General features: G+C 37.8%; 1 pseudogene; it reads right to left on the bottom strand.

The window, feature by feature from the left end:
* Nucleotides 1–454: 454 nt before the first annotated feature.
* LOC141665544 (uncharacterized) lies at nucleotides 455–7,248 on the bottom strand (annotated as a pseudogene).
* Nucleotides 7,249–10,741: the final 3,493 nt, after the last annotated feature.

Below are 10,741 nucleotides of genomic sequence, written 5' to 3'. Positions count from 1 at the left end.
TTTGACAGACGTCTTTGTCTATCTCTTCTCTATATGATATTTATTCTAGACTAGATGGGACCAGATCTATCACTCAAAAGCAACACAACCCTAAATGCGATCTCCCACGCCTGGCAATGATACCATTAGTGGTAAGGAGTGAGCATGTGGAAAATACCCAAACTTGTGCTTGACTAAGCCTCGCCCGCATGGAAGATAACTTGTTCTCCCATAGGAAGGCACTTGGGTTTCGACTAAGTCATCTCTCGCGGTAACAGTGATGAGCTGTTGAGGGAAAGACGTTAGGTGATGGTCATCATATAGAGATAGAGATGTTGTTAATACCTCTAAGAGAGTCTTGCCCCACGTATTACTCCATAGGGCAGCGAGGAGCATGTTGTGGAACCAACTAAGATGTATGTCGTCCGACCCGACCTTAGACTCCGACCTATTTTACTTTACTCTCTGGCCGCAGTTATTTAGGTGGTATCCCGAGATTTAAGAGATTTAATTCCTCCCGGGAACACACGAAACAAAGATATGAACTAGGTAAATAGAAATTGAAAAGAGATGTTTCCAATTCATCAAAATGAGAAGTTCTTTCTACATCCATATGATCTACTAAAGTGAAATTAGATTGGTATTACCCATATAATAAAAGCAGATCTTGGTCCATGGAGTCCCAAAAAGGTAAGAACTCCAACCTGTCCGATGCTTCTTTGGCCAAATACGATATACAAGGGGGACCTGCACTATGAGCAAGCTGTACGAAAAACCGCTTTTTTTTTCCGGTTCCGAAAGAACTTGGGCGAAATAGGGTTCTACCGGGAAACCATGGATTTTTGAGTTTTCGCCATTGGTTACTGGTTGAGCCGCTGGAATGGAATGAGATAAGAATCTCTGGAGATCTTTCCTCTCCACTTACTCGTAACAGGCTTTCCCTCTGCCAGAAGAATTGTGTGAAATAAGTAAATTTATCCAATTTAGGCATCTTTCTTTCGAACAAAGTATTCCCTCCAGACAGAAAGAGAGTCCTTCCTGTACGAGTAGTGAAGAAGTCTAGAGAACTTTAATTGGTTTTTGACCAACGGAAAGCATGGGAGAAGGATGTACAAACGTTAGGTTTTCCAACGAACCTAAGCACCCTTTTTCTTTATCATTCGGAAGAGCTCTTTTTTAATTAAAAATACGGCGTCTCTTCTCTTATGCAATTTATGACTCTGGCAGTAAGTTAGCCAGAATAAGAGGTTTCGGCGTATCGGGGCTGCTAGGCTACTTTCTTTATTCTCTTATAAGATTGAAAGTTTTTCGGTAATTAATTCATCTGCACACCGGTTATTCCACATCACCAGTCAAGGAAGAAGGCAAGGCTTATTCAATAGCTTCCGGTTACGTCATTCTTTCAAAAAGTATATTCCGAATTCCTATTCCTACTCCGCCTCCTTCTCTTTGCACTCACTCCCATCAAGGGAGAGGAAGATGAATATGAATAGTTAACCACTAGCTCCAGTCCCAGTACCCCATCTCTCATTCCCGGTATTCCTCCATCAAACCTTCTTGCAAAGATAAAGAAAGCACCAGATGAAATAGCAATTGTCCTTTCCTCCCCCCTTAGACCTATCCGAAAGAGGAAAAAAAGATCCCCTCACGAGATGGGATGGCATGACCTTCTTTGGACGGTTCTCCTTTACTTTAAGGATAGTACCTAGCAAGGCATATTAAAGGCACCAGCTCTTTCCCACAAACTGAGACACTTCTTCTATGTCACTTCTGGTTCTTAAGCAGCAGATTCTGGGCATTCATCTATAGTTGTTACTTTGACACCGGTTATTTATTTCATTCATCGGATATTCACTAAAAGAAATAGGTTTTCTCCCAGCGAGGGAGAGATGAAAGAGGTGGTGGCATCGTATATAAGAAGAAAGTGTAATCGTTTTATCTAAGAAGCTTAGCTAGCTTAATCTGAGTACACGATCTTTGACGGAAAGGCACTCCCGGCCACCATTACATAGGTTCTTCACTTCGGAAATACGGGACCGGACCATAACAAAAAGTTTCATGATCACGAGCTGGTCATAGACCCTACGGAACCAGATCCATCCGAGCCAGGCGTGGCAAAAACAAAAGACAATGGCTTCGCCATTAGCATAATCATCGTTTAGGCACTCAAGCAACACAGCGCAGCACCTGGTTCTATCAAACCAGACTTCATCCCTGGAAAAGAAAATCACTTTCCACCGGCTTAGAGACTACGATATCTAGTCTCTCTAAGCAGGGCCTTCTATTTTTCTTCTTCGATTTGGTCGCTACGCTTCGCTTTTGTTGGTACCTTGGTGCGGGCAAAAGAGGAGAAAGCTTGCTCACTCAAGAACTCATTCTTTGCCTTCTCTCTTTGAGCGGACTCTCACATGCATTCCCAGATCTTAAGCACAAATCAATTATATCGCACAAAAGGGACTCCACATGTGTTATGTGTTACATTAAAGCATAAACTATGGATGACAGCATTCTTTAGCTGCATATCGAGGTCGGAATGGGAATGAAGAGGACTAAACCCCATAATCTTCCTGCCTCTGGTCGAGCTACAACAGTCCCATTCCTTCTTATCTACGTAAGACATAGAAGAGAGTTCAACTAGCTTTCTGTAACGGGCTACTAACTACGACCTTGCTTCCCTATATTAGCAGCACGTCGAAGGCCTTCGTCAGGTGTCAGAATCACATATAGATTGTGGTCTATGAACTCAATACCAGATAAAGAAGCAGCTAACAACTGAAAGAATAAAGGGAAGGTAGCATTGCTTTCATACTTCTCTCTTCGTCATTCTAAAGCAAGGAATGAAGTAGCCCGTATAGCAAGAAGGAAGAGTGTAGGAAATGCAATGAACTTCATCATAATAGATAGATCATAATTTAATACGTCAAACTCTAATGAGAGATTGTTGCATTAATTAAATCAAAGTAAACGATACATGTTGATTATGCGGATAAGCCTTCTTTCCAGGAGTTATGAGTGAGTAGCTACTATGGTAAAAGCCCCATATGCTATCAATGATACACGTTGATTGCGTGGATGCTAGTATCCTTGGTGTTACCTTACATCCACATAGGATAGAGGTTAAATAAGTAGGTTGAAGAACGAAATCTAGTGCCAATGGTACAATCTCTTAGCAGTTAACAACAACCATCTGATTCTCATATATAAGAATTCCCGGCATCAAAACACATTATGTATATGCCGCATATGGGGCGGTAAGGCTAACTCATATGCAACCTTTCCGACTTTCTTCAAAATTTCAAATGGACCGACGTATCGTGGCTTTAGTTTGCCTCTGTTTCCAAATCTAGTCAATCCTTTCCATGGTGATATCTTTAGTAATACATGTTCTCCCTCTTCGTAATCCATATATTTTCTGGTCTGATCTGCATATTTGCGCTATCGATTTTGTGCGGCTTCGAGTCGCTTCTGGATAAGTTCTACATTTTCCTTGGTCTGTTGAATCAGTTCTTGACCTAGAATTTTACGTTCTCCAACTTTATCCCAGTATGTAGGTGATCTACACTTCCTTCCATATAAGGCTTCATAGGGTGGCATCCCAATTCTTGCATGATAGTTGTTATTGTAAGAGAATTCCACTAGCGGTAAATGTTCGTCCCAACTGCCTTCAAAATCTATTGTACATTTGCGTAACATATCTTCAATTGTTTGAATCGTCCTTTCGCTTTGCCCGTCCGTCTGTGGATGATAAGAGGTACTCAAATTTAGCTTAGTACCAAGGCACTCTTGAAACTGTCTCAAGAATCTTGAATTAAAACATGGATCTCGATCAGACACAATGGATAAAGGGACTCCATGTCGCATCACTATCTCCTTAAGATATAGATGTGCTAACTTATCAAGTGAAAACCGTTCATTGATTGGGAGAAAATGTGCTGACTTTGTTAACCTGCCAATAATAACCCAAATCGTATCATGGTTTGCTCTGGTTCTCAGAAGTCCTACTTCGAAATCTATTGCTAGGTGTTCCCATTTCCATTATGGAATATTCAGTGGTTGTAGTAATTCGCTTGGACGTTGATGCTCTGCTTTGACTCGTTGGCACGTATAACATTTACTAACCCATTCGGCTATTTCCTTCTTCATGTCTAGCCACCAAAAGTTTTCCTTGAAATCTCTATACATCTTCGAGCTTCCGGGACGAATTGAATATCTTGAGTTGTAAGCGTCTCACAAAATTTCTTCTTTCAATTCCGGTACATTGGGTATCCGGATTCTCGAGGAAAATCGTAAGATTCCCTTGTCATCTTCCTGACTTGTAATTTCTTTTCCTGTCAAATTTTTGATTTCATGGTTCATTATTTCTTCTTGACACCTTATATTTTCCAATAATTCTGGCTGGAATGTCATTGCATAGTTCATTTCGGCGGAGTTTCCTGGAATACGAACTTTAATTTCCAATTTATCAAATTCTCTGATTAACTCTTTTGAGGATGTCAACATATTTAATTTTTCCTTTCGACTCAATACATCTGCTACAATATTTGCTTTACCTGGATGATGGTTGATTGACACGTCATAGTCTTTAATTAGCTCTAGTCAGCGTTGTTGTCTCATGTTGAGTTCTTTCTGCGTGAAAATATATTTTAGACTCTTATGATCCGTGTAGATTTCACATTTCTTGCCATAAAGATAATGTCTCCAGAGTTTCAGTTAAAACACAATGGCTGTGAATTCTAGATCGTGTGTCGGATATTTTTGTTCATGAGGTTTCAGTTGTCTAGAAGCACATGCAATTATGTTATCGTGCTGCATTAATACACATCCAAGTCCTCGATAGGACGCGTCACTGGTAATGACAAAGTCTCCTAGATCATCTGGTAGCACAAGTACGGAAGCAGTAACTAATCGATTCTTCAAATCTTGAAAGCTTTCTTCATACTTTTCATCCCATGTAAACTTTTCATTTTTCCGGGTCAATTTCGTTAATGGCATAGCTATTTTCGCAAAATCTTTAACGAATCTTCAATAATAATCAGCCAATCCAAAGAAACTTCTAACTTCCGTCGGGGTCTCTGGTCTTTCCCAATTTAAAATAGCTTCTATCTTTGCTGGATCCACTTGAATCCCTTCAGTACTGATTATGTGGCCTAGAAATTGTACTTCTCTCAACCAGAATTCGCATTTCGAAAACTTTGCATAAAGTTGTTCTTTCCTCAGAGTTTCCAAAGTGATTCTTAGATGTTTAGCATGTTCTTCAGTCTTTGAGTAGATCAAGATGTCATCAATAAATACAATGATAAATTTATCCAAGTACTTTTTGAACACTTTGTTCATCAAATCCATGAATGCTGCTGGTGCATTGGTCAGTCCAAACGGCATTACAAGAAATTCGCAGTGCCCGTATCTCGTTCTAAAAGCAGTCTTAGGAATATCTTCTGCCTTGATCTTCTATTGGTGATAACCCAATCTTAAATCGATTTTTGAAAACCATGTCGCTCCTTTTAGTTGATCAAATAAGTCATCGATCCATAGTAGAGGGTATTTATTCTTGATAGTTAACTTATTCACCTCACGATAATTGATGTATAGTCGCATATTGTTGTCTTTTTTTTCACAAACAATACCGATGCACCCTATGAGAATACACTAGGCCTTATAATTCCCTTATTCATAAGATCCTGCAATTGTGTTGTCAGCTCTTTCATTTCAACTGGTAACATTCGATATGGAGCTTTTAAAACGGGTTCAGTACCTGGTGTCAAATTGATGGTAAACTTGATTTATCGATCTAAAGGTAATCCTGGTAGTTCATCTGGAAAAACATCAGAAATTCATATACCACGGGAATGTCTTTGATCTTTGAACTTTCCTTTTCCGTATCTAACACATAAGCAAAATAAGCATCACATCCTTGATGTAGTAATCGTCTAGTTTGCATCATCCTTAAGAACCTTTGTTTATGTTCCTCGCCTTTAAATGTTACCGTTGCATTTTCTTCAGTTTGCAAACTCACCTTCTTATTCGCGCAATCGATCTGGGCATTATTGTCAGCTAACCAATTCATCCCAAGAATAACATCAAATTCTCCCAACTTGAAAGGTATCAAGTCTATAGAGAAGTGATGTCCCTCTATTTCGATATCACACACTCAACACACCCGGTTTACATGTACTTGGTTGTCATTCGCTAATTTTATAATTAACGTGTCGTCCAACCGTTGAATTTCACAATATAACTTATGAATAAATTCTTCAGAAATAAAAAATCTCGTGGCTCCATAATCAATCAATATTTTTGTGTTTACAGAATTTATAGGAAGCGTACCTGCAACCACATTTGGACTCTGCACAGCTTCTTTCATTAACATTTTAAAAGTCCTTGCCCTAAGCTGATTCTGCTGTGGTGGTGGAGGTAATACCAAAACCCTTGGAATACTGGCTGCCATTGCTGCTCCTCTACAATTCTTAGCAGTAATCCAGTGATCTCAGTCTTCCCTATTAGGCATTGAGAGTAGTATCCCTTCTGCTTACACTTCAAACACGTGACATTTGGCTTATTATAGATCTTGGTATGTTTCTTCCCACATGTCTTGCAATCGAGTAGTGGTGGTTTGAGGACTCTTTGTTGATTTGGGGCCTGAAACCGGTTGCCCGATCTCTAATTGCCTTGTTCTATCCTTTTAAAATTTGTATTTGTCCGGGCATGGAATCTCGATCTTCTGTTGAAACGATTCTGAAAACTTCCTTATACCTTTTCCTTTTGAGACATCTCACTTTCCCCTTCGATAATCATAGCTTTTTAAACCACGGTCGTGTAGGTTGTTAGTTCCAACACTACCACTTTGTTATGAATCCATGGCTGCAATTCAGTAAACTTGGTTTCATATTCAGTCACTGATACATTCCCTTGCTTTAATTCTGAGAACTTGATTTCCATCTGGTTCTTCATATAATGGGGAAAATACTTCTCCATAAAAAGCTCGGTGAATCTATCCCAAGTTATGATGTCGTCGCCTTCTAGCACGTTTTTGGACTCCCACCAGTAATTGGCTTCTCCTTTTAAGAAATAACTAGCAAAATATGTCTTCTGGTCTGCTTCTACTTTAACCAGTGTGAATGATTTCTCTATCTCCTTCAACCATGCCCTCGCTTTAGTGGGATCCGCTATTTCTTCAAATTCTGGAGGCTTTACCAACTGGAACTGTTTAAAAGTAACAACAGGCACAAATGGTGGTGTTTGTGGCTCTGGACGAAGTGGCTGTTGTAACATTTGCTTCTAGAACTATTGTTGCTGTTGTTGCATCATCACCATTTGTTGTTGCATCAGGTGAAACATTTTGTTTATGTGGTGGTTATTGTTTTTCCCTTCGGTGTTATCATTGGATGACTCATTTCTGGTTTTTCTTTTTGGTGCCATATTTCTGATAATAAAAAATGGTTCTTTTAATGATAATTTATTAAACATGTGATAATGGATAAAGAAACAACTTGTATGGCAGGGAATTTAAACAATTTATAATCAAAAGAAAGCAATTTGACAGATATTAAAATGAGAAATTAAAACAGTTCTGAATATAAACAAGTCATTTGAAATAATTTTAAAATTTAGAATAATAGATGGTACAACATTGTTTTAAATAAAAATAGCATTTGAGATATGGAAAACAGTAAAGTAAATATAAATGCTTTAAAGACTGAAATTTAAAATAAAACAAAAAGTTGGGAAAAGTTCATTTTATATATATGTGACACCAGTTTTAGGTGTTAGTGCTTAATACAAAAGGGTCTACATCCGATTTGTCATAGCTACTGCTGATACATGTAAAAACTAGAAACTACACATATACAAGTCTAATCACACTATACTATACTGCCTCTATCTACCTATGTCACATATAGTACAACACATCTGACTGACTGGACGATCTCAAAAACCTGGTGGCACACGGTCTATCTCATGTCGGATCGAATTTAAAACTGTCTCTGTCAATCTCATGGCTCAGTAGTACACTGCGTCTGTACCGATATCCTCCTATCTCAGCTCTCCATACTCGTGCGAGGCTTCTCGGTAGATCTATCTAAGTCTCTCCCGCATCACATAATCTGGTCGTAAGGCAGATACAAGACCATACTCTCGGCTCTCAAAAAAACCCAGAATCTCGGTACACTGAGCCCTCCACATCTTTATATCATCCCTCATCCTAGAAAACTCATGGTATGGAACTATCCTAGGCTCTATAAGGTCTGTCTGCGATCCCCTAGTAGGTATAGGCACATGTTGATCAATGACCTGCTCATCCATAAACTCTGCAGGTGAAAACTGGTAAATCCCTAGCACTGGGGAAAATATAGCCAATGGAGCTGGGAATAACACCTATGGCATCTGAGGCTCAATCATCTGCGGATATGGATGCATAACTGGCTGCTGAAATAGAATCTCTGGTTCTGGCTGCTGGACTGGTATCTTTAGCTCTAACTGCTGGAATGGTGCCTCAAGCTCATCTAACTGTGAAAAATCAATCAAGTCAGGTATCTCGAGCATCGAAAACTCGAGAGGTGGTAGCTGAGGTATCTCGGGCTCAAAATATGGAAAATAATCTATAAGGTCAGGACCTCTGGAGCTGGATCCACATGTGCTACTGGAGGTATAGGAGCTGGTGGTACTGTTGGTCCAGACACAGTCCTCTCAGATGAAGATGAAGCCATCTGACAAAATAACCATAACACAAGGAAAGGTCATTTCCCATTCCTAAAACTAACAAATGCCTAATCTGAAAAACTTAACAAAACCCTGATATTATTATTCCTATCTTATATAATCTCCCTATCTTATCTTAATCTTAATGTTCTTGTTTCAGGGACCAAAACCTATGCTCTGATGCCAACTATAACAACCTCCAAATCCGGGGTCTAGATTTGGGGGTTACTTGTCACTAATAACAACACTAAACCTGTACAGCGATTATATATATAGATGTAAAACAAACCCTTTACTACTTCTGCTCAGAATCTTTAAGGTTAGAGTGCGAAAACAAGAACAATTAACTACTTTATTATAAACCGTCCAAATAATTAGTCTTACAAACCTTCTTGATTACAAACCATAAGTCTACATAATTTTTAAACTAAGTTTCTTTTATTCAACAATATCTACTTTTACTTCCACTACACCTGCTCGGCAATTTAAAGCTCTCTTCGGAAATTGGAATTAGCACCTTTGGTGCTAGAGGGTCCTGCCTTCTGACTCGTTTCTTAACTACTCGGGTACAGATTGGTTTCATTCTCAGCTTTCAATGAAAAACAAGGTGAATAATAATAATATAGGTGAGCCATAATTGCTCAACAAGCCTGCAACATTTATATATATAGTGTGAAGAGAGAGAGAGAGAGTTAAATGAACTAGTAATCTATTTGCTCATATAACCACATGGTTCTGCAGGGAATAATAAAGCCACTATCGGCAAGTACCAAATGAATTGGACTAGACACAAGAGCCAACATATGCACTATAATCCGCTGATCAATCAGGATATAGTGCGGATCTATACCCAACTGTATAGACTCACCAACATATAGGGTACCTAGGCAGTTTGGCCTAATAATTAGGGATACGGTTTGTACCCGGCCCATATAGTAACCATCCAGTCCATGGATTAGCATCCGGACCAATCGGTATGCTTTGATGTGTCTCAACATCAGAGTATTTCTAGATAATCAAGTGTATAATCGTTTGGATATGAATGGAATTTTCAATAGATAAGGAAAATCAGAATTAAAATGAAATATGAATAAAGGATCAACAATTATGTATCATTATTTGTGAACAAGAGTTATCAGTGTATAGTTGTCATAAGAATCTGAAGGAAATTCACTACTCTGAACTTAGAATAGGGGAAAAACTTGCCTGATACTTGTTTCACGTCAGGTATATCACACTTATCGGACACGGATTGCTTCCGCCTTGCTGGAGTTGTATCCATCAAAGGAAGATACTCATTTAGTTGACTTACATCATAATCATATTTCAGACTGAGGCCACGTAGCCCTTATCGTCTACCCATACGACTCCATCTGACTCGTATATAAATTATCTAGCATATAAGACTCAATTAATCACCTAAATCATGTATCACATAATTCACATAATTGATTTATACTTACAAATACTTTTAGGTTTGACATTATATTTATATTCGTATTAACAAGCCATATCTGAATCGTTTTCTAATTTTCTGGGATTTATCGGACTCGTATTTCTAAATAATAAGGATTGGAATGAATAACTATCGAAAGCCATATCGTCTCCGAAGGGAATTAAGATTTACAACTATTTTTAATGGAATCTGGTTATTTTTCTGAGTTTAAGGGGCTTCATTTCTATTAAATCCGATAAACGGTTCAATTGTTACGCAATAAATAAAAATATTCAATTATTAGTCAATTATAATTAATTACTCAAACATAAATAAATATCAATTATATATTTAAATCATTATCTTGGAAAAATCAAATTTAAAAATGATTTTTCCCTAATTTTTAGATTTAGTTTGAATTTATTACAAATTATCCAATTAAATGGATTCATTATAAATAATTAATCAATTTAAATAAATTATAAGTAATTTGGAAACAATTAAATAAATAAATAAATACATTTCCAAATTTCTAAAATTTGGAAAACAATTTGAATTTGTTACGAATTATTTAAGTAAACTGATTAATTATTAATAACTTAATCAGTTTAAATAAATAATTAACAATTA

This window comes from Apium graveolens, chromosome 6 (genome assembly GCF_009905375.1).
Source record: "Apium graveolens cultivar Ventura chromosome 6, ASM990537v1, whole genome shotgun sequence".
Classification (NCBI taxonomy): Eukaryota; Viridiplantae; Streptophyta; class Magnoliopsida; order Apiales; family Apiaceae; genus Apium; species Apium graveolens.
This window is presented reverse-complemented; position numbering and strand designations above follow the sequence as displayed.